A 23,296-nucleotide genomic window follows, 5' to 3' on the forward strand; every position below is an offset into this window, starting at 1 on the left:
TTCTTTCCTGGAGTGATATTTTTACCGTAGTCCCTGAATGTCACCGTACCAGATTATATGTCTCCTTATAAAGATGCAACAAAATGAGATCACATTTCAGATTTGTTGGAAATAATTCAGTTTGTTCTTCTGCCCCAAATCCATAAAAATCTTTGAGGCTCAGAAAGGAACAGATACTAATTGGCAGAAGAATACCACTGAAAGACTGTTAAAGAAAAAACAACAACAACAAAAAAAACCAACCCTAAAATGTAAGTCTGTTTTTTGTGAAAATTGCAAATCTCAAATTATCTCATTCCAGAACATAGTGGTAGCTGTTTTCTTCTGTTGGAGATACTTCTGTGTTCCACCTTATGTGGAATATTGTAGGAGAGAGGTGAAATATGCCACATTTCCTGTATGTCTCTGATAAACATCTTCTGTTAGCCATGCAGATTACCACTTGGCTTCTGTGGAAACTACAATTCCATCCAGGGTTGGGGGCCAGATAGTTATTTAATATACATTCCAGCTGATTCCAGTAACATAAAGCTCACATGGCAGGCACTGTGATCCCCGGTGTGTTAACGTGTGTTATTTTATTAAATCTTCCCATCAACTGTATGAAACAGGCATAATTAGCTCCATTTTATAGTTAAAAAAAAACTAAGATTGTCGCAGCATAAGTGACTTAGAATGGATCACATAAAGGTCTGCTTAACCTCTGCCTTACACCCTCCCAGGAAACCTCTGTAGTGTACATTCTTTGTGCATATCGTTCAACTTTGCCTTGTACACACTCAAGGGATATATCCTCTGATCTGAATATACTTTCGTTAATTCCTCCTCACTTGAACAGGTGGTCTGCATACTTTGCCCTTCCTTCTGATAGCTCCTGACTTTCATCAATTAGTCATCTTCTGTCTTCTTTGTATCTTTGATGTGCCACTTTGGTGTGCTATGTCTGGCCAAATTCAGGAGGCTATGTTATCTCCAAGGCATTGTGTTCCAAAAATTCCTTTCATTCTGGATATATTTTCCCTGAAGTTCCTACTCAGCCTTCTTTCCTAGAAGAAGCCTACCCAGGGGCATATCCCTACTCTGAGAATTTCAGTGAACTTCTGCTGTTTATTCTAACTACAGTGGATAACAGAACACATCATAACTTCCAGGTGAACCCTTTATGGGTTAAAAATAAAAATATATTTGTTATTACACTGTATGTTAATTATACTTCAATAAAAAACGTATTTGATTTGTAGCAGGCTTGGTGTATAGTGTACAAAGGATACAGTGGACATAGCAGCATGTTAGTAAGAAACTGTATTTCTGGTTCTATATTAAGATGTTAGAAGTACTGTTCCCTCACATGGTGAGGTGGCAGGAGTTCTTTCCCCAGGTGGTGACTCCCAGCACTGAATAAGCAATGGGGTCTTAGACTTGATCAGGAACTTGGCTGCCATAAGGTCAGGCTCAGAAAGGGTAAGATCCTGGGGATGAGTTTGAGAATAAAAGAAAATTAAGGAGCAGTAGGAACTGAGTCTCTGTTCCATGGCCCTGTTTCCTCTTCTGGGAGACTTTTTGTCATCCTCAGGGTTGGGGGATGGGCAGCTTACCATTTATTGTCATCCTTCTGCATTGACTGGAGAGGGACTTTCCTCTTCTTGGACCACTGGGAAAGAGAGGAAGGAAAGCACCGAGCCCTTGGGATTTTTTTTTTTTTTTTAAATCACGGACACTGAAAAGCTGGGTGAAAAGATGTTCTTTTCCCCCATTTTTTTTTTCTTGCCTTTTAACCGAAGACACTATGCTTAGTAGCATGTAATGCTGGTCTTTGAAGGATTTTTTAAACCTTGACCTGCTTTCATCTGGTTGGGAATGGAAAGGTCTGTAGGAGATGAGGAGAACGAAGTCTCCAGTTGAAGACATGGCAAGGAAGCTGGAGATATTTGCAAGAGAAGCGACCAGCCATAGGTTGTGGAAGCTGGTCCAGAGTTGGTGTGGTTGTAGGTTGCAGTCACTGTGGTGGAAGATAGGGGTGGCAAGGGAGCAGAGAGTGGTTTTTGTGGTAAATCCTGGGTGACTTTCTGCATAGTCATCCTTAAGGTAGGAATTGAGTTTCAACTAAGGTTTACTGAGTATCTGTTACCTACTGGGAGATGTTCTAGGTGCCAGAGGGGGGGTAGGGCATGCATTGTTGAACAAGAGAGACTGCGACCCTGCTCTTAGAGACCTTATGTTTTTGTGGGAAAGAGAGTCAATAATCAAGGTACAAATAAATGAAAAAAATATCTTTCAGATACAAGGCAATACATCTCGGGGTGTGCTAGAGAGGGAGCTTCTCAGAGGAAGTAGTATTTGAACGGAAATGTGAATGATGAGAAGCAGCTGTCAAGTGAAGACCAGAAGGAAGAGCTTTCTAAAAGGAGGGAACAGCAACTGCAAAGGCCCTGAGGCATGAATGGGTGGGAACATTTGGAGAACTTGTAGTTGGAGAGGAGTGCAAACGGAGAGTTTCAAGGTGGGAAACAGTCATCTGAAGCCTTCAAGTCTTGGAAAAGAGCTTGAATTGTGTTTTCATTAGGATGGGATGCCACCAGAGATTTTTAATTAGAGATTAAGTCCATCTTTGCCTAGCGGGCATGGGCTTTCCAGTTGGTGTCTCTCACTTCCTCTCCCTGTCGTCCTTTTTCTCTATCCTTCTCCCTCTGTCTCCTTCTCTCTCTCTCATACACACACTCACATGCACACACATTCATCCCTAGTCAGCTTTACGTCTCTCTGTTAATTGGCCATCAGTGATTTCTCCTTTCTCACCCCAGGCCAGGGCACAGGCATCCATGCAGAGAGGCAAGGCTCAAAGGACCCTGGGCCCTGAACCTCTTGTCTCTGAAATAAATCCATATGCTCATAGTTTCATCATCATGCATACAACTCTGCATCACTAGCTCTGAGTTCTCAACCTCTCTTCAGACTGAGCCTCTAGATAGCTCTAAGAAGTCTCTGCGTTGCCTGGGTGGTATCGGAAACTAGATACTAAAAATTACGTTAATCAGGCAAATCAGTTGCAGTTGATATCTTTCGTAAGATAGTGATCGTCAGAAGAGGTGAAAATTTAAGTAATCCAAAGGCCGTGCCTTTTCCTGTATACCTGCTCCTTCTCTCCCAGACAGGCTGATGTCTATGCGGTCTGTTAGGGGAGGTGTGTGTGCTTTTTAGAATACAGTTCTAGTAGAAATGTGCAAGATTCTTGGACTCTTTGTTACGGGAATATCCTATGCCTGAGAAATTTCTTTTGTATTGGTCTTTGTAGATGATCTTAGAGTAATACTTAAATCATGAAGGCTTACGTCCAAGCTATTATCTCCTAGTAGCACTGGTTTATCAGAAATGAACAAGTCCTCAGCATTTTAGCCATTGTCCTTTGACTCCAGAAAAGTGCTTCATCGCCAGTATATTACCATCTGGGGGAGCTTGGTTCACTCCTTAGAGAGAAAATTATTATTGAAATTCTTTAGCCAGATGCTCTTTTATTTATTTATTACCTTAAATACTTCTTGTCACTAATATACATAACTGGAATAGCTCACTTTCAGCTTTTTATATCTGTCTCTGGTTGATGGCATAAAATCTGGAATACCTTTCTATCTGATAAGGCAATGATTACATCTTGTCCTGTTCACCGCTGGTGTACCTGGTGCAGTGTCCAGAATGTTACAGAGAGAGCAAACATTTGCCAGATGATGCAATCAGTGTCCATGGATTAACCCACAGTGTTGCTGTATTAGCTCAGTTGTAATGTCTTTATAACTGTTACGATTCATTTTTATAACTATGAAGATTATCATCTTGGTATCTCAAAAACTTTACCAATTGGAGAAAGCAGGTGAAAGATGAATTCATCCTTGTGGATATGTATATATAAATTAAAACTCTCTTGGCTTTGCAAAGTTTCTTCTTTTTGAAAATATTCTAGTGTACCTGTGTTGACCAGAAAGAGACCAGTATGTAAATATCAGATGGATAGTTTGGTTTTTTTTAAAGATTTTATTTATTTATTTGACAGACAGAGATCACAAGTAGGCAGAGAGGCAGGCAGAGAGAGAGGGGGAAGCAGGCCCCCTGCTGAGCAGAGAGCCCGATGCGGGGCTCTATCCCAGGACCCTGGGATCATGACCGGAGCTGAAGGCAGAGGCTTAACCCACTGAGCCACCCAGGTGCCCCCAGATGGATAGTTTTAAATTTGTTTCCATGTACAGTAAACTTACTTTTCTTTTCTTTCTTTCTTTCTTCCTTTTTTTTTTTTTTGAGTAAGCTCTAAGCCAGGATTGAACTCATGATCCCATGAACAAGAATCACATGTTCAATCAACTGAGCCAGCCAGGCACCCCAGTAAACTTACAGTATACTTTATGTAATTTATAATTTGTAATTTATGATTATTTGAGTTGGGTTAGTCGGGTCTGTGGTCGTACTACTGAGGAAATAAATGTGTGTGCCAAAGGTGTGAATAACAAAGTCATTTCCCTCTTTCATAGCACATCTTTAAGTCCACGATTTCAGGCACTTCAGTAGGCAGAGACATGCATTTCTCAAGTCCCAACACTCTTTATGGACTTTCTTAGATTCCTGTTAGGTATCATTTAAGCTAATTAAATGAGATACATACAAATGCCCTGAGGTGGCAAAAGTTCTCTTCCTCAAGATTGCCAGAGCTGGGAGGAATGGGAAGAGGAGGGACGTGGGAGGGGCCATCTGGGGGCTCCAGCTGAGACTCACAGTGACAAGTTTCTCACCAAGAAGGATGTCTTCCAGAGCACTGTTTTGGTTAATAGAGAAATTCCGTATTCATATTTTAAAAATTCTAAATATTTAGAATTCTGCCTTCTAGACTTTCTGTCCCACAAACACATAATGCTATATAAACACAGCCTTCTGGTTTTCCAGCTGTCTCCATGGAGTCCACTCCCCCTACTCCATCAGATTTCAGTCCTCAAAGAGGTTCTCAGTCCTTTATGCCTGACAGTTGGTGGCATTTTCTTCTTAGAAAATATTCTATTGCAGATATTTAGGGCAGCACAGCAGATGGTGCTGCTTTTATTAAAATTAAAAATGTTTGAAAAGAAACTAATAAATAAGGTAAAATGTATGAAACAAAATTAAATGCTTATATTAAAACCTTGTGCAACCCTTTAGTATTTAAGAGTTGTTTATGTATTAGAGGGTAGAGGAGGTGTAGAGATTAAAAAAAAAAAAAAAAAAAAACCCAAACAGCACCCTGTTTTAATGGATAGTTTATAGCAGCTGTATTTACAAGTTGAAAATGGGTTATCCAGGTCCATTTAGACAAGAACAATTAGATGATAATCCAGGCCTTCAACTAGGGTATGAAAGGATATTCAATTCCTTTTTAGCAACAGCGATTAAATTAATGTATAATTTTATTTAACTGATAGAACCTGAAAGCTAAAAGAACTTTCTGTTGTAAATGTAAATGATGTTTGTGAGATAAAGGACACTTCTCTCAAATTACTTTTGCTATTTGGAGCAAAAATTTAGGTAAATGTCTAAGTAGTTTAGCTAATTACTCTTGCTTGATTCTGGCTGTGCTACACATAAATTAGAAATAGAATTTTTTGATAAGCAGGATATTGAGAGAGAGTTATGCCTTCTGATCATGAAGTAGCTATATATGTTTTCCAGGTACTGAATTGTTTGAAGGACAAATCTGGGCCTCCTATTACAAAAAACAAAAATGTTTTTATACCTTTGGTGGGTGGGGTCTTCTACTCCAGCCATAAAATGATAGAGTTATATTCTTACACAAAATCTTCTACTTAAGCTCTCCACCTGTGATCACCAGTATTCCTGTCCATGTACCTTTTATGATAACATCCTTTAAGCATGGTTTTTATTATGGAAATTTTTTTCTACTCAAGAATCCAGAGAATTTCTCCAGCGGGTCTTTGAAGTTTTCTGTTATCTCATGATGCTACCTTTCACTTTACTCTCCCATTTGGACCTGTAGTCACCGCAAGCCTTCCAGTGCTTTAACTAGAGATGTTCTGTTGATACGTCTTGCCTTTCTTTCACCTTCCACTCGACCCTTCCCCACTTAGGCCAGATGATAACCTGTGTTGGTTTTCTAACTTCATGGCTTATAACTGCCTCACTCTGCCTCAGTTGCCTAATGATTCTTGGCATCACTTTCCTTATTTATAAAATCGACATAATGGCCACATCACAGTATTGCAATTAAAGAAAACACATACAAACAGGTCAGCATAGTTTCTGCCAGATACCATTTAACCGTATTACGCCATTATTATTGTTACAACTCTGTGATGATAGCTATTATTATAACGCTATTCTCCCTCATGTAGTTAAAAATTAACTTTCTCCAGAAAAACTTTCTGCTTGACTTCATCAAGCTCTAATTTTCCCTTAGGTCTGTTCCATCTTAGCACCTGGCTTCACTTTGGACTTTATTACTGTACTCGTGTTGTTGTATTTCTTTATTCTTTGGTGAATAAAAACAAATGTTTGGGCATCTATGATGTGCCAGGTGCTATGCTATTTATTAGAGAGGGATCCAAGGTCACATGGAGGAATGCGGTGTGTGTGTGCATGTGCACACACGTGTGCCCCCACACGCATGCATGTGTAGGCATGTGGGCTTTGGGTGGAATTGGGGATGAAAATCTTTTGGTTGAATAGCACTAGGAGTTTTTCACAATAAACTAGGGTTAAGAAGTAAAAATTGCTCTATTCAGATGCCCACTAAAAATCTTAACATCTTTTAGCCTGATTTTTGTTTGTTTGTTTGTTTTAAGATTTTATTTATTTATTTGACAGACGAAGATCACAAGTAGGCAGAGAAGAGCCGGATGTGGGCTTGATCCCCATGACCTGAGCCGAAGGCAGAGGCTTTAACCCGCTGAGCCACCCAGGCGCCCCTAGCCTGAGTTTTTTTAGATGGTTTAAAAAGTATGATAGTTACTGTTATTCTTGAAACAGCTTTACACATACTTTCTTAGACTCTCCTCTGTCCGCATGCGAGTGAAAGTAGAATACAAAAGATGATTCTGAGCTATGGTGGGGAGGGGAACAGTTGGGAAGGTGGGGAAAACGTTCCAGAAAGCGCAAACAGCATGGTCAGAGGTGCTGGAGCATGAAACAGTGTTGAGAATGACTAAGAACTGTGCAAAGGTTAGTGCTTTTAGATCATAATGTTCAAAGTCAAGCATTTTAGGATATGCCACAGGAGAGAATGTAGGTGTCAGCTCAGTCAGACTCAGAGACCTATGGCCTGTATGTTTAGATCTCCCTAAGAGGTTATGCACTTGGGGAATGAAGGTCTATATGGACAATTTATAATAGGCAAATTCTTCACATTGCTTCTAACATTGAACTTGGATTTTACATCATGGAGTATGAGAAAAGGGTGGAAACATTAGTAATGGTGATGTATCATTGATGTTAGAGCTCTCATTTTTAATAACCCAAGTATTTCAAACATAGAAATCTTAAATGTCATTTGAGATTTCTGAAGCATGGGATTCTATGTGCAATGTGAGAATAGGGACAGAGATATACAGGGAGAAGTGTTAAGAGATCACTACAAATTCAGAGCCTTGAGACTTTTGGTACCCTCTGATACATTTTACACAATAGAAAGCCAAGTGTTTCTGTTCATAGCTTCCATTTTCTATAATTAGATGCTGTGTGTTTTTACTCCAAAAAGAAGTCTTCTGCTAAGTCTGAGTGGTGTCCAGCATTTTAACTCTGTCCTTTGGTGTTGATTTCTCTTGCCTGGAGATGAAGCAATCAGACCCAGAGCACCCTAACCACAAGAGTTTAGAATTCCCAGAGAAGAATGAGATGTGAAAGAAAAAACACTGGAACTTACTTGAACTGTAATTAGCCTGAAAATGGAATGTGTGGGAGAGGTCTGCAAGGAGAGCAGGAAAACAGAGGGCAAAGCAAAAAGTGCCCTAACATGTCTCCAGCACTCTTGAGGGGAGAATGTATCCTTAGGACTTATAATGGGTCTCTGCTTATCAGACAGAATTTTTAATTATCACCCCTTTATAGAAGTTGCCAATCTGCCAATTCAAATATATGTATTCCTTGGCCTTCACATTTTTCTCATCTGAAGTAAATCACTTGAGCATTTGTGGTAACACACCTGTTCCTAGGAATTGACCATCTCAGGTAAACTGGCTGCTCAAGTGGCTGACGCTTGGGCGGTGGCTTCTCTCAGACAATGCCCCTCTCTTGAGCCTCTGCTAGGGTTCTTGGACGGCTCCAATTTCTCTATTTTTTTTTTTTTTAAAGTATTACGGAGGAGTACAAAACCATGTAAGTGTAGTTTGCTACATTTCTTCCCAGTGAGCCCACCCATGTATATACCTCTAGATGAAGAGCTCGTGCGTTGCCGCCCTCCAGGAGTGCAGTGTGTGTGGGCTCCCACCCTGTTGCCGCTTCCCACACCCCCAACCTAACCACTGTTCTGACTTTCTCGGCCGTATGGTAATTTTTTCTTCTTCCATTACTCTTTAATTTGAATTAACATCCAGGTATTCTAAATAGCTCTAGAGCGTCAGAGTCCTCCTGGCTGAGGGTGAGGACTGGGCATTTCAGGAAGCGTATTCTGAATTGAGTTGTGGCCCTCAAAAAGGTCATGTTGAAGTCCTAAATCCGAGTACCTCAGCTTGTGACCTCATTTGGAAATAGGGTCATTTCAGCAGCAGTTGGTTAAGATGAAGTCATGCTGGAGTAGGATGGGCTACTAGAGCAGTGTGACTGGTGTCCTTGTAAGATGCAGCTTGTGTGCAAAGACAGAGACGCAGAGTAACACCACGTGAGGTCCGTGGGATCGAATGATGCACCTGAGAAATGCCCATGAGTGCTAGCAACCCCAGAAGCTAGAAAGAAGCAAGGAAGGATTCTCCTCTACAGGTTTCAGGGGGAGCTTGGCTCTGCTGACACCTTGATTTTGGGCTTCTAGCCTCCAGAACTATGAGACAATAAACTTGTGTTGTCAGAAGCCACCCTATTGTGGTACTTTGTGCTTGCAGCTCTGGGACACAAATGTAGAGGGTCTGCAGTGGGCATGGTGGCCTGATTCCTCGTCTCTGCGGCCCCTGAGGGCACCTTGGCCTCGGGGCCGAATTGCCCTGGCTACGCTCCGTCCAAGCTGCTCCTGTCTAGACTGGCTCACAGAGCACTCTGTCTTACTCCTGGTTGCTCGGTGTCTGTGCTGTGCCCCGTAGGGAGAGTTCATTACCATTATATGGCTTTTTCTTTATTTCTTCACTAGTGCTTTCATACTGAGCCAGGTTGGTTTCCTGACATACCCGAGACCAAAGCCCTGCACATCAGCCCTCTGTGCCTTTCTCTCATTGCCTAGTGGGTCTTTGCCGAGGTGTCCTTAGCATCGTACTACACCCAGAGTGGGGCCACATCCTCCATCCTGTTTTCTCCAGTTCCTCTGGTCCAAATCCTTTTTTATGGGGGTTGGGGGGAAAACAACTTTATTCTTTACGAGAAATCTTTATTTTCAAATAGTTATGGCATGCTGTAAGTAAAGGTTTCATTTTGCCGACATTAGGTATATCAAAGGCCAGTTCTCATCTGAAAAAAATTAAAGAAGCAGTCAGATCAAAAAGGTGTCTAACAGGCTTTAGTAAGTAATAAGGAACTATGAAGAGCATATTGGATAACAGAGTACTTTATTTAGGGAAGAATTAGTTTTAGTCTGCCTTCCAACTTAACTATTTTTTTTTTTTTTTTGAGTTGAGTTTCAGGTGTTAGAGAACCACAAGGACCGTACTGTTCTAAGGTCCGCAGGGTGACTCCATGGATTCAGGCAACTTCCTCTGGTCTTCTTTTTTACCCTTGCTTTGGGATCTAGGGACTCACTGGTGGCTTTTGACTTAAATGCTCTTAGCATAAACTCTCTTTCTCTTAGCTTTGTATGTCTTAGCATATACCCCTTCCTTTCGGTTCAGAGGTCATTACATACTGCTACTAACTATGGAGCAGTCTAAAGGACATTTTTAAAAAATGACTGGACATGGGAAGTTTCAAAGGTTTAAGTGATCCTACTTTTGGCTTCTGTTCTATTTGTGGTGCCTTATTCTCATGCTGAGTCTCTTTCAGCTTCTAGTTCCTACTGTATATACTATTCCTATTTCTATTTTACCCTTTGAGGGGGAATGAAAAAAAAATCGTAGCTTTTGGGCTAATCGTGTATTCTGTACAATACACATATTATGCAATGAAAACTAATAAGATGTGCACCTGAATCTCTTGGTAAGAGGTTAGAATGAGGCCAAAGGTTATGTTTGGTATGTTTGTCTTGGTTTAAATGTGTGACTGTATGGACTTGCTCTCTTGACTCAAATACCCCTTACACTCTGAGATCTTGTGCTGTGGGATATCTGGGTAATAAATACCTGTGGTGGATGGACAGATGGATGAGTGGATGATGAAGCTGCTCCCTCTTGGCCAGTTATTTTATTGAACTGCTGGTAGGATAAATTTAACTTGGGTTCAGGGCCACCTCTAGAAGCCTGGAAGTATTTTCCTAAGCTCAGGAGGATTTCTTGGGCTAGAGTCCAGGGATCTAGAAGTGTTATCTCCTTGGCTTGCCTATGGAATGTGCTAAAACATTTGGCTGGTTGTGCGAAAATGGGGCCACACATTGGGACCCTCTCAATGTGATGGAGCTACTTCTTTCATTTGAAACCCAGATTTCTTTTTCTCTTTACCTACGTGGGGATGCTGTATATTTCTTTGGAAATCTGCTAGGAGACTTGAGTTCCCTTTCCTTCTGAAGACAAATGTCCTTCTTCAAATTCCCTTTTGCATTTCCGGACTAAGTTATCGTATAGTATGAAGAATGCAGCCATTAGTAAACAGTTATCCATATTTTAAAAATCTGCCTTTTGAGGCTTTCCCAGAAATCTTTTTTTATAGAAAAGAATGTTAAAGGCATAGCAGTCCCGGAGATGGTTCTTCACAGATTTGTAGAGTTAATTTCAGTTTACACTTTATAATAAAACTTGCTACAGTGTCCTTGAGCTAAAAAGTTTCATTAATGTAAATCAATGATTGTTTTTAGTCACACTGTTTATAGGTCTAACAACTATATTTTATGGCTTTGTCTAATTGTCTGCTTTATCAACATTGACCCTGGCACATAGTAGGCACTTGCCAATCCCTTGATTCTAAAGAAAAATTTGGTTATCTTTCTGTGTGGTTGTACCTTGGATTATTTTCTGGCCAAAGCACAGAACAAAGCATTCCAGAGAAATGTTTGTTTTGTTTATCTGCTTGCTCAAATGCTCTGATTTTTCTGCCCAGTGTGGTGTGCCCAAGAAGAGAAAGTGGTTGTAGGATACAGACTATTTTCTCCACCTACTTTCTCTTCACTATGTTTTGTCTTGAACAGGGTTAGTATAGATTCAATTTAGCTGGAAATTTACTTTCCCATTTAAAATACACTTAACTTCCCCTTTTCAGAGAGTGATAGTATTTTAATTATCTAGGTATTTCTATATGACTTGAATTATCAAAGATTTCTTTCTTTAGAGAAAAACCCTATTTAAAAGGGAAATTTCAATTTTATCTTTTTTTTTGTGTGAAGATTTTATTTATTTATTTGACAGAGATCACAAGTAGGCAGAGAGGCAGGCAGAGAGAGAGGAGGAAGCAGGCTCCCTTCTGAGCAGAGAGCCCGATGTGGGGCTCGATCTCAGGACCCTAAGATCATGACCTGAGCCGAAGGCAGAGGCTTTAACCCACTGAACCACCCAGGCTCCCCCAATTTTATCTTTTTAAAAGATTTTATTTATTTACTTGAGAGAGAGAGAATGAACTGTGGGGAAGGGCAGAGGGAGGGCGAGAGAAACAGAGAGAGAGAGAGAGAGAAAGAAAGAGAGAGAGAAGCAGGCCCCTGCAGAGCAGGAAGCGATTCCAGGACCCAGAGATCATGACCTGAACTAAGGGCAAATGCTTAACTGACTGAGCCACCCAGGTGCCCCGGAAATTTCAGTTTTAAAGTATTTCCAGCAATTTGTAAGATTCACTGTCTCAGTAAAGTATTTTATCTAGATTGGAAAAAAATTTTTTTTTGGCTCCAAAATGGCATTTAGATAAGCTGTCCTCTGAAAGCAACCTGAATGTCTGTTAGTAAGGAATGGATAACTTTATGATATATTTGGTGGATAGAATATTCTACAGAACTTGAAAAGAATGAGCCAGACCTTTCTGCACATTGGTATGGATGAAACTCAAAACCTAAAATGTAGAGTGAAAAACACAGATTTCAGAATGTTATATATTTGTTATGTAAATGTTAAACATTACTTAGAACAATATCATATGCCAGATAATGTTTATGAATGTGTGTGTACAGTGCATGCATACGTATGCTTATGAATAAAAAGTGGACTGGCTCTCTATCAAATTCATGATAGGTTGTCCCTGGGAGAAGAGGAGCAGAGATAGGGAGGGGCACATAAATGTGCATTTTTAAAAAAGTCCCTGGGTTGGGGGTGCCTGGGTGGCTCAGTGGGTTAAGCCTCTGCCTTCAGCTCAGGTCATGACCTCAGAGTCCTAATTCGAGCCCCACATCGGACTCTCTGCTCGGCAGGGAGCCTGCTTCCCCCCATCTCTCTCTGCCTGCTTCTCTGCCTGCTTGTGGTCTCTGTCTTTCTGTCAAATAAATGAATAAAGTCTTAAAAATAAATAAATAAAAAGTCTGAGAAGATATGGTTATTCAGTTAATGGGCTCAGGGACATTTGTTATATTGACATATGGACTTCTATTAACATTTTTGTAATAAAAAATTCTGTGTAACATTTCCTAACGGAATAGGTTCCTACCAGGAACCATGTATTTATCAAGACTCTGGGAATGAGAGACTAAAGCTATTCTAATACATCTCATTCACGATGCCATTCTGTGAAAAACGAAAAGTTGACAGAATAAATCTTGAATGGGAGGAAAGCTCCAGATTCACCTGCTCCTGGGAAGTTCTCGTGGCTTACGGGTCCAGAATAAGGACTCAGGCAGCAGACCGCCTAGACCAAACCCTGGCTTGCCACCTTCCGGGTTTGAGACCTTGGACAGGTAGACCTTTCTAAGCCCTTCTGTGTCCCTAGCTGTAGAATTTGAGTAACATTGCCCAGGCCAGGGCTGAGGAGGGCCTGTGAGCTCATGCGAGGGGTACACACTCCCCAAGATCAGCTGTTAACTGTTTCCAGCATTGTTCTATCAACAGCCTCAGTTCTTATGTGTGTAGTTTTCATTCTCACCTCAGAATCTTTGCAAATGCTCTTTCCTCTGCCCAGAATGTTTTTCATTTTCATCTCTCTCTCTTGTTAACTCTTCAGTGGAGTTCTCCGAGAATTTCCCCAATTCTTCAGAGAAGCTTCCCTGTCCTCGACTTGGGTCAGTCGAGGACATACCGCAGCTGTAATTTAAATAATTACTTGTGAACCGCTTATTAATATCTGCCTCTCTCCTGGTTGGTAATCTTTTTTTTTCCTTTTCTACTTTATTTTTAGTGCCTAGAACAATGTCTGATAAAGAATAGGCATTGAGAAACTATTTATTGATTAAATCAACAGTTATTGTATAAGATGGTGGAAACTTTTGGAGGTAATTTTTTGAGCAAATAAATTTGGCTCACTTTGCCAAAAGGATTAACATACTAGTATTAGTAAGTGAATCTAGGATTACGTGATTTCATAAAAAAATACATATCACATGTATTGGTTTACTTATAAAAATATTGTAAAGTACCCCAAATTAAGATTTGCATCATATTTGTAATTCGGCTTTAGATAATCATCTGATGGATAGTAATATAAGAATCATCACATATTTTCATGTACTGTGGAAAGCAGGAATATTTTCAGTACTTTAATCTTAAGATTTTATGTAGGTTCATCTGATTGCTTGCCCTCATGTTAATTCACTTTTTTTCTTTTAAAAATAGCAAAAGAGGCATTAACAGGTGATACTTCCCAAGGAGCAAAATAAACCAGGTTCATTCAGAATTAACTGACAAGTAAATAAGCAGTTTGAAAAAAATGGCTTTTGTCAATTGGATGGAATGCTACTTGTAACCTTTAAGCAAACTGAAACAGCCAACTCTGACTTTCAGAATCAGAAGAAGGGCAGGAAACAGATTCCCTCTTACTTAGTTGTTGGTTTATTTACTCGGGGAGAGAAACATAAGAACACTTCCAAATTTAAGGAAGGTCTGTGTTCAGATATTAATTAGTGCATTTCTCCAGGAAAGATACCGCATAGGATTTTTGAAGTGATTGAAGTCCAGATTTATTAGATAGGGGAGCAGAGCCAGAAACAGGGACTTTGAAAACACTGAAGGCATTTTTTATGACTCTGATGGATGGTAGGGAGGTGAAATTTCAGGACTAGGTAAATAATGCAAAGCCCTCCATTGAAAAAGGAGACCACAAATTGTAGCCTTGGGAGAATTACCCCTTCCCCACCTTTGCAGACACATGACTTTATACCACAGATATGGTATATCTATGGTATATAAATTTGGGGAAAAATTTATAGCCATATTTTCTTTCACTCTACTTCTCTGTTAATGTTGTATAGGGAAATCATAAGTAACTGCATTTTTGATTGCTGAATGCATATTTACAATAGAGTTGCTTGGTTTTAAATATTTGCCAAGCTTGGAGTGTGATCACCATTTTTTTTAATGGAAGTAAAACATTTCCTCTTTAGAATTGTGCAAAATTATTGTTCAAAAGCATGACGGGGGCAGGTACTGCAAGATACTACAATACAGACTTTCTTTGAATTTTGAATGTGTGGACTCACAAAATCCTGCTAATTACCACTTACCCTATTTATTAGTCATCTGCCCCCAGATCAAGGTGGGAGAGTACTTTTGAAGTCATACAATTAGAGGATTCTGTGCACTTTGGGGAACACTAATTTAAATCACATTTTAAGGCTGGTAGTCGAGTTATATCCTGGACACTCTTGACTCACAGCCTTGCATTACTGGGCAGCTTGCTAGAAATGCAGATTCTTAGGCCGCACCCCAGACCTACCTAATCAGAATCTACAGTTTATCAAGATGCTCAGGTGATGCCAATGGACATTTAAGTTTGTTAAGCTCTGCTGTCCAAATGCCCCCAAGTGATTTTTAGAACAGAGTGTTTTTAGTAACAAGTGACTCATTATCTAATAATGTAACCTGTTATCTTTCCTGTATTATCTTTAGGCAACCCAAATTTTAGCAAGTTCTCTCTTTCTGAGCTGAAACCTAACTCCTTGAATATTGCGTTTACTGGGTTTGGCTTAATAGCCCCCCCACCCCACTCAGCCTTCAGAACCAGGCTAATGCCTCTTCTTCATGATGGTCATTCAAACAGGAACTGGGCGATCCTGTTTCTTGCCTTGATTTAAGTTTCTCCAGGTCTAAGTCAGTCCCTTTCCCCCAAGCTCTTCCTGATATGATACTTTTTGGGGTTTCTTTACCCAATGTTCAGACTAGATAACTTTAAAGGACCCTTTCAACTTCAAAATTGTGATTTCTCCTTTACTTTCAGTACTAGTGGGCAGAAGATGACAGAAACCCAGGAGCTGTACTTTCTTTGCATTTAAGGAGAATGATTCTGAGGCACAAATGTATAATTATCCATAATTTCCTTAGGCTCAAAATTCTGCTTCACAGTAGAGACTTCCATTATAATAATAGCTACTAGAGAGCACCACTTTGCCTTTCTTGTAATATCTAAATGCATCTACTTCTGCATTTCAAAAGTGGAAATAAGCATTTTTTTGTGTCTCTGTGAATTTTCAATTTCAAAGAAAAAAATTCCCTGTAATCCATGACTTAACACATTAGCAGATTTCGTTTTCCTCTAGGGTCATTCAGTAATGTGTCACATACACATCCCTCTTATACATAGAAATAATTTTCGTGTTCTCAGTTTTTAAAATGTTCCCTTCTTTACTTGGTGGATTCTGAATATTTTTTCATGGTATTTAATGATTTTCATAGTAGTTAAGCACAATTATTTCCTTATGGTAGGACATCAGAATTCATGACTGCTTAAGTAAAGTATTTGTCATATTTTTATTGGTTTGGTTCTTTGATATTTGTTTCCTAAGGATTTTTTAAAAAATAACATTTTTTACTACCACATATAAAGAGCGTGCAATTTTTGTTTTGTTTGTTTTTGTATCAGGATTAGTCTTGTGTAAGAAAAGCTGTAGCAAGAGCAGTTTGGGATATTTTTTTCAAAAAAAATTTTTTTTAAAGGAAATAGCCCACAGCACATTTTTAAACAAGTTGTTCTTGTAATTTCTCTATGCTTCCTTTCCCCTCATTTTCTTCTAGATATTTTCATTCTTCTTGACCTCCTCCTCGTTCTCCTGTCTGTCTCCCTTCCCTTCCTCCTTGGAGGGTTTTCAGAGCAACCGTGTCCCCCCTCACCTCTGCATTTAACAATAAAGCTGTGTGTATGTGTGGAGAGAAGCTGAAAAGTAAGACAGATGGTTCTTTCATTACCGGGTTATTTTGGATTAATTGAACTGGATTTTTTTGTTTTTCAAGAAGCCTGAGCTGGGTCCGGTGGATAGCCAGTCACGAGCTATAGTAATGTAATATATGCTGCCCATTTTGTTCTTGGATTTTTTTGTTTGTTTGTTTGTTTTTGGTAATTTCGTCACCCTGTCAAGCATTTTGGGAGGGGTCAGAAGTGAGTTTACGAAGATGATGTATTCATTGAACATTTTTTAATGGCTTAAAGTTTTTCTTGAGCAGTGAAGCCCATTCGTACTAAGCAATGCTATTTTTGTGTTTTCTTTCAGCACTTGCAAGTGGAGAAGCAGCCCAACTCTTTATCTTGGATGATTGCTAGTGGAGAAGCTCTGACAATTTAGCAGGTGGGCTCCTGGGCCTCTGGGACCCTTACTACATCCTTTGCCTTCAGGAGCAGAGTGACCTTCAGGAGTAAGAGTGACCTTCAGGAGCAGAGCGCCTTTGGGAAACAGATTCCTAAAAGTGCAGGTAAGACACTACCGCTGTCTCAGACTTCTTAGTTTGGAGTTTGAACACTTGGAAGTTTCTTATAAAATGTTGCCACCTCTAGCAGATGACTTTTAGATGCCTATTAATATATCTCTTACTAGTTCAACATATGACCAGAGGGGCCATGAGACTTTGAATATCACCAGTGACTGATCAGCATATCCCAAGTTGAGCTATAGAAGTTGTAAATACTTTGATTATTATTTTAAAATTTATTTATTTAAATAATAGCTATACTCACTGTGTGGCTAGAACTCATGACCTCAAGATCAGAAGTTGCATGCTCTTCTGGTTAAGCTAGCTGCCCCTTAAATTTATTTATTTATTTATTTTCTTAATGTGGATAGATCATCTTTGGGACTATTCTTAGCCAATATGGAAGGGAAAGAGTCAGAAACTGAAATACTGAAGTTAAAAACAGACCATGTGCATCATGGCTATTGTAGAAACTGCTATTAATAAACTGTGTAACCTTAGGCAAGATGCTTGCCCTCTCTGGGCCTTGTTTTCTCAATAGAATGAACTCTAGTTTCCTTTCCATCCTTAAATACTACAAGTAATAATAATTAAAAAAAAATTTTTTTTTTTTAAAGATTTTATTTATTTGACAGAGAGAGATCACAAGCAGGCAGAGAGGCAGGCAGAGAGAGAGGAGGAAGCAGGCTCCCTGCTGAGCAGAGAGCCCGATGCGGGCCTCGATCCCAGGACCCTGAGATCATGACCTGAGCCGAAGGCAGCGGCTTAACCCACTGAGCCACCCAGGCGCCCAGTAATAATAATTTTATTAAAGTACCTTAATATGATTTATAGGCATATTCTCTTTACTATTCCTGGAACCCATGTACAAATTTAAAATCCCACTTCATATATTTATTCTGGGAAAGCTCTGGAGCTCAAATGTCCATCAGGAATTAGCTCCACGTTTTACCCATTCGTCTAAACCGTCTTCCTGGTTGGTGAAGGCTTATCAGAAAGCCTTCTTTCTGAAGGCTTCTTTGCTAGAAGAAAGTTACTCTTCTAGCAAATTTGTTACATTACTCTTTTGTTTGAAAATTGTTTTTGTGAAGGACACCCATTGACTGAGAATATAATGCTTTCTTTTTTTTTTTTTTCAAAGATTTTATTTATTTATTTGACAGAGATCACAAGTAGGCAGAGAGGGAGGCAGAGAGAGAGGAAGAACTTCGCAGGCTCCCCGCTGAGCAGAGACCCCCCCCCCCCAATTTGGGGCTCGATCCCAGGATCCCGAGATCATGACGTGAGCCGAAGGCAGAGGCTTTAACCCACTGAGCCACCCAGGTGCCCCAACATAGTGCTTTCTTTAGTGGTACTGGCAAATTCGGACATATACAATGGCTTTGGGCTTTGGTCCTTGGGAATCTTTTGAGCTTCACTGTCACACCGAGATTACTCATGAGTGGTTTCAGGGTCCTGAGCCCCTGGGCTGGCAGAACTCTTGACCACCGCAGGACTCAGGCTGGACATGGATCTGCAGGTTTCTTATTGCCAGACATACCTTCATATATTGGAATCTGAGCCATCATCATCTTGGTGATTTATGGAACTGTCTTTCCTGCCAGTCTACACATCTCCTGGCATCAGATGGAAGTGCGGATTCTGGTGTGTCCTGTGCTCTAATTCCAGCCCTGCCACTTACTACCCTGGGGAAGGGATTCTTTTTTTTTTTTTTTTTTTAAGATTTTATTTATTTGTCAGAGAGAGAAAGAGCACAGGCAGACAGAATGACAGGCAGAGGCAGAGGGAGAAGCAGGCTCCCTGCTGAGCAAGGAGCCCGACGTGGGACTCGATCCCAGGACGCTGGGATCATGACCTGAGCCGAAGGCAGCTGCTTAACCAACTGAGCCACCCAGGCGTCCCTGGGGAAGGGATTCTTGAGGACGTTAAAATTTCTCTGTGCTTTAGTGTCATCACCCGTGTGGTAGGGATGACAGTAGTACCTTTCTTCAAGGGTGGTTTTGAGGAGTAAAGGAATTAAACATGTAGAATATTTAGAACAGGTCTATTATGTAAGTGTTCAGAATGCTGAAACTATTTTTATTGCCATCTGTTGCAGTTCCATTTTCTATTCCCATTCTCTAGGGCTGAGACACTCAGCTCCTCACCCCTACCTTGTTAGACATTGCTGATTGTCTCTTTCTTTCCGAATCTAGAATGCAATATTTGAATACTTCTCAGTGGCATAACAGCGTAAGATGAAACTGTTTGTCCACTCAAATTATTTCCAGAGTTCTTGATTTTATTTCTTGTTTCAAGACATGAATTTGATACGCTGATTCCAAGTCTGGGTTGTTTGTTTTTTTTACTAAAACTCCAGAGCAGTTGTATTATGAAAAGAATAAAAAGATGTTGCTTCTATAGCCAGAAATTGGGTCTAATTCTGACGTGAGTTTTGCTGGTGGATTACTTCTACCTTGAACCCCTTTCATTTTTTATTCCGAAGCAGATGAATAAGTCTTCCTATCAGGGATGCTTTGAAATGTTGAAATGAATGTGCAGAAATAGCTAGCTTAGTAATGGAAGCTTAATTTTCTGAAGCTATTATTAGTGCAGTGGCATTAGTTCTTCAGGGTCTTTGCCAAGATGTTACAAAGTTCATGTTTTAGTAAGACCTTGGTCTGTGGGCAGTTAATATTTCATGAGTTTTAAAAGAAGAATGAGGGGACGCCTGGGTGGCTCAGTGGGTTAAGCCGCTGTTTTCGGCTCAGGTCATGATCTCAGGGTCCTGGGATCGAGTCCCGCATCGGGCTCTCTGCTCAGCAGGGAGCCTGCTTCCTCCTCTCTCTCTCTCTCTCTGCCCGCCTCTCTGCCTACTTGTGATCTCTGTCAAATAAATAAATAAAATCTTTTAAAAAAAAAAATAAAATAAAAGAAGAATGAGAACAAGTTTAGGAGAGTCCTTACTGCATGCCCGACTTTTACCTGAGGGCTTTATATTTACGACGTACAGTAGCTCTCTTGGGTGGTATTATTGCCATCTTATAACGGAGGACACTAAGTTATAAAGAGATTAAGCAACCTCCCAGGGTCCTGTAACTGGTCAGATATGTAGAGCTGAGACTCAAACCCCCAGGGTCTGATCACTGTGCAGGCTGCCTTAACACCTAATTATGCTGCTACCTGCAAAGAATTAATTGTATGGAGTGAAGAGAAGATGGAGCCCGACATGCCAGGCTAAGCAATTTTACATTTATTTGGCAGATTGTGGAAAGCCACTGATGGTTTCCCTGCAGAGTGGGTGACAGAACGAGAGCTGGGCTTTGAGGATTTGGTGCCAGGTGCAGCACGTGGGCTGGTTTCAAGATAGATTAGAGATCATTGCTAGGAGCTGAGAAGAAACGTTCACATGGCTTTAGGGACCAGCATTAATTAAGACAAGACCTTGAGAACGCCCACATTTATGTGTGCCCGGGAGGAGGAGACCTGGAAATTGTAGGCAGAGAAGTTAGAGGAGAGAGACCCAGGGCGGTGAAGTGCCCCCCGAAGGAGGTGGCTTGGGAATTGAAAACCGTGAAGGTTGGAGAGGACTGAACAAAACCAAGACTAGTGGGTTATTACCATGTCCCTACCATGAGACTGGAATCGAGCTAGAGGAAAGTCCACATAAAAATGTCTTGTTGTGCCACGGACTCTACTACTTGTGAGTGAGATCCCCTTTGGCAAGTTTTTAAATTTTTCTAAATCCTGACTGTCTCTTCTAGAATATGGTGACCTAAGACCTTTCTCTGTCAACATGCCGTGAACTCTTTCTAGCTCTGAGGTCTGTAAATCCGGGGTTCAAGCTGTGAACAACAGTAATGGGGCCCGAGGTTGTAAAGGTTTGGCTGGTGATGCAGTTGACCATTTTAGGCAATGCAGAATGAAATATGTGCCCTGTAGATATGAGAGGAGTATTTCCTCTCAAAATACCAGGAGTATTTTGGTGATGGTGGTAGCAAGTGGAAGAAGACCGAAAACGATATAGGAATGAAAATGTTGAGGGAATTTACAAGGCAACCACAAATATTCCCTAGAATGTGAGGGAAATTCTTCTCAAGCCACTTATTTCAGACAGAATCTGACTGGTTTCTTCTGGAAAATTGAAAAGGCCAAGTCCAAAAGACTTAGCAAAGATAGCAGGTAATGTAGAGTGAGCTTCTGGTTCCTCTAAAAACCCTTTGGGATATCTCCCAGAGCCCTGACCCTCTGGGGGTGGTTCACTAAATTCACTAAAGTGAATTTAAAAAATTTAGCCACAGTTATTAACCTGTTAACATATAATATTCCTTGGAGGTTCTCTTTACCAGACTGTCTCCATCAGTACTTCTCAAACACACAGATCACCTGGGGGTCTTGTTAAAGCATCAATTAGTTTGATGCAGTGGGTCAAGAGTGTGGAGCTGCAGTTCTGCATTTCTACCAGGTTCCCAGGTGTTGGCAATACTGCTGGTCCATGGACCTCACTTTGAACAGCAGGAGTCTATAATAATTTACTCTAGGGGCACCTGGGTGGCTCAGTGGGTTAAGTTGCTGCCTTCGGCTCGGGTCATGATCTCAGGGTCCTGGGATCAAGTCCCACATCGCTTCCCTTCGCTGCCTTCGGCTCGGGTCATGATCTCAGGGTCCTGGGATCAAGTCCCACATCGCTTCCCTCTCTCTCTCTCTGCCTGTCTCTCTGTCTACTGTGATCTCTCTGTCAAATAAAAAAATCTTAAAAAAAAAATTTAAAATATTTTACTCTAGGTCTCTCAACAGATAGTCATATTTAGAAACAGTGTAATGGTTCCCTTCTCAGACTCATCTCGGGGAGTACACACCCATGATGAGCTCTTGATACTAACAGATGTATCAGTTCTTACTTCTGCCAATGATTTGTATTATTCAGTGGCATCAATAACTTGGATTGTTATAGGAGCAGTTTTTTGTGTTTTTTTCCCCCCTCTTTTAACTGAGGAATTCAAGCAAATCTGTTCAGGAATAGGCACGAGACTACAATATAAAGTTTTTATATAAAATTAAACATACATTTACTGTATGACCCATGAGAGCATATGCTTATTCAAAGACTTGTACTTGAATGTTAAATGTTGTTGCTAAAAGTAGCAACAACAAAAAATGTGAAAAGAGGGACGCCTGGGTGGCTCAGTTGGTTAAGCCACTGCCTTCGGCTCAGGTCATGATTCCAGGGTCCTGGGATCGAGTCCCACGTTGGGCTCCTTGCTCGGCGGGGAGCCTGCTTCTCTCGCTGCCTCTGCCTGCCTCTCTGCCTGCTTGTGTGTACTCTCTCTCTGTATCTCTGGCAAATAAATAAAATCTTTTAAAAAAAAATGTGAAAAGAACTAAATGTCTATTAGGTGGTGACTTGATAAATAGTTGTGGTAGAGTCATAAAATGGAATACTACGTGACTGTAAAAAAGGAGTGGATTCCTGATATAAGCAACATGGACAATTTTTTCAAAAGCATTTATACTAATTAAAATAAGCCAGATATAAGGTTCTTATCATATGCTTCTATTTAAATGAACTTCTAGAAAAAGCAAAAGTATTTCAATAAACAGATCAAGGCCCAGGGAGTTGGCCTTAAAGAGGAAATAGGAACGTGGGGGTGGAGGTTGATGGAAATATTTAGTATGATTTTAGTAGTTGTTACATGACTGTATACATTTGTGAAAACTCATCAAATTCTATACCTGAAAGTGAATTTTATTATATAAAAATTTTATCTCAATAAAGTGAATTTAAAAAATGTAGCCACAGTTATTAACCTGTTAACATATAATATTCCTTGTAGGTTATCTTATGAGTTGGGTCTTAATATAAGGAAATAGAGAAAATTTCCACTCTGGGAGAAGAAATGGGTCTCTGGGAGAAAATATGAATAAACAGTAGGAATGTAAGAAGTTCCTTTAAAAGCTTCTTTGTGTATTTTCAATGTAGCTGAGTCTGAAGAGAGAGATCTTGGAAAACAGGAACTTCAGTTCATTTATTTTTAGCATCCAGTATAGTATGCTATTAGCTGAATGATTTTAGTGTGTCCCACTGTGCTATTAAAAAACAAAATTCTGCTGAAAAGTCATTTCTGTCCTTTTTATATTCTTTGCAGTAAGCACAACCAATTTTCAGGAGAGGATTTGGTCATCTGCTTTGGCAGGGAAAGCTTAGCTTTAATTAGGTAAAAAGATCTGTTTACATCTGCTAAGGATGAAATCTGGCAAAAGCA

General features: G+C 40.2%; 1 protein-coding gene across 10 annotated transcripts in view; it reads left to right on the plus strand.

The window, feature by feature from the left end:
• Window positions 1-23,296, plus strand: part of ST3GAL6 (ST3 beta-galactoside alpha-2,3-sialyltransferase 6) — a 77,961-nt gene that overhangs the window by 21,604 nt on the left and 33,061 nt on the right. For 8 of the 10 annotated variants that reach the window (XM_045088254.1, XM_004771909.3, XM_004771912.3 and 5 more), the window contains exon 2: window positions 16,859-17,057. The gene's annotated coding sequence lies outside the window, so the exon portion shown is untranslated. Of the gene's footprint in view, window positions 1-8,277; window positions 8,512-16,858; window positions 17,058-23,296 lie in introns of those variants that run through there. The other 2 variants (XM_045088255.1, XM_045088256.1) reach the window with 2 other exon arrangements.

The sequence above is a fragment of the Mustela putorius genome, unplaced genomic scaffold (assembly GCF_011764305.1).
Source record: "Mustela putorius furo isolate JIRA1106 unplaced genomic scaffold, ASM1176430v1.1 tig00003834_pilon_pilon_pilon, whole genome shotgun sequence".
In the NCBI taxonomy this organism is placed as follows: domain Eukaryota; kingdom Metazoa; phylum Chordata; class Mammalia; order Carnivora; family Mustelidae; genus Mustela; species Mustela putorius.